Here is a 1,723-nt window from a genome sequence, read left to right on the forward strand (position 1 = left end):
CCATTAATGTGACCATGGGTTTTCACGGTTCTATTAATGTGGCCATGGGCTTGCACGTTTCCATTAATGTGACCATGGTCTTTCACGGTTCCATTAATGTGACCATGGTCTTTCACGGTTCCATTAATGTGACCAGGGGTTTTCACGGTTCTATTAATGTGACCATGGGCTTTCAAGGTTCCATTAATGTGACCATAGGTTTTCACGGTTCCATTAATGTGACCATGGGCTTTCAGGGTTCCATTAATGTGACCATGGGCTTTCACGGTTCCATTAATGTGACCAGGGGTTTTCACGGTTCCATTAATGTGACCATGGGCTTTCACGGTCCCATTAATGTGACCATAGGCTTTCACGGTTCCATTAATGTGACCATGGGCTTGCATGGTTCAATGACTGACCATGGGCTTTCATGGTTCCATTAATGTGACCATGGGCTTTCACGGTTCCATTAATGTGACCATGGGCTTTCACGGTTCCATTAATGTGACCATGGGCTTTCACGGTTCCATGACTTGAATCTAAATACTACCTATGCTGAGGGCATATTTCATTTCATAACATTATATCTAACACTTACATAAATGTTATCTTAAATATACAAATCCAGTCGTTACTGATCACTGAAAACCTACCCTGATGTTTAAGGTCATTGTTTTACCAACGACTTGTGGCTCGTCCCAATCCAAAGTGACCTTTGTGTTTTGAGCGACATCTAGTCTAAAATAATAGTCGTGTTATACGGGATTCTTCCAATTGCCTTATCAAAAATCTAAAAAAAATCCGTCAACGTACAATTATTTGGACTAGGGCGACATCATACTAACCACTTAAGTAGAATAGCGATTTCTTGGAGAGGTTTGGAGAGAAATACTCAGCGGTTGAACGCGGTTCATGATTGTGGTCGGCAGGTTTATGAACATTATCACCAAGGTAACATGTTCATGTGAGCAGCACTGCGGTGAATCTTGGAAATACATGAGATACATTTAAGTTGACGGAAATAAAGTTAAGTGTTTACTCTTATATATTGTAGTGTGTGTGGGTAAGAACCAGCCGCCCGGTTAGCTCAGTTGGTTAGAGCGCCGTGCTAGTGTTCCGGCGGTCGTGGGTTCGAGCCCCACACCGGGCGCACTTTTCTTCCCAGGTTTATTTTACTGGTTGCAGCAGTAAACGGCAGCAGTGCCTCCGTCGGCCTAAAAAGGTTATTGGGGGGAGGAGTGTAGTGTGTGTGTGGGTAAGAACCAGCCGCCCGGTTAGCTCATTTGGTTAGAGCGCCGTGCTAGTGTTCCGGCGGTCGTGGGTTCGAGCCCCACACCGGGCGCACTTTTCCTCCCAGGTTTACTTTAATATTCGCAAATGGGATCACTGAACAGATCTTGAATGATCAAACGTAAACAACAGAACAAGTTTCATTAAGTGATAAGTTCGTTTCATTTAGGCTGTTATTTAGCGGTTTTCGCATGGTTCTGTGTAGTAAAGATGCATTCCTGGGATAAAGTGCCCGTATGGCTAATTCCCGAGATATTGCCTAAATCCCGTGCCACGGACGTACAGAAATAAATTGAACAACGGCCATAAATAATTTTATGTTTGCATAAAATTGCATATATGTTCGCCTTACTAAGAAAAATTAATCTGCAGCTGGGCTGCTCCCTTGCATGTACATGATAATAATGGTTGACAGGGAAGCAAAATAAACAATAGCTATTAAAGGAAGAAA

The 1,723-nt window shown here is 43.1% G+C and overlaps 1 non-coding gene across 1 annotated transcript; it reads left to right on the plus strand.

Annotated features, from left to right (window-relative positions):
* The first annotated feature begins 1,058 nt into the window (after nucleotides 1–1,058).
* On the plus strand, nucleotides 1,059–1,132 carry Trnat-agu (transfer RNA threonine (anticodon AGU)). Its single transcript has one exon. It is a non-coding gene; the product is annotated as a tRNA-Thr (tRNA).
* Nucleotides 1,133–1,723: the final 591 nt, after the last annotated feature.

The sequence above is a fragment of the Mya arenaria genome, chromosome 11 (assembly GCF_026914265.1).
Source record: "Mya arenaria isolate MELC-2E11 chromosome 11, ASM2691426v1".
Lineage (NCBI taxonomy): Eukaryota > Metazoa > Mollusca > Bivalvia > Myida > Myidae > Mya > Mya arenaria.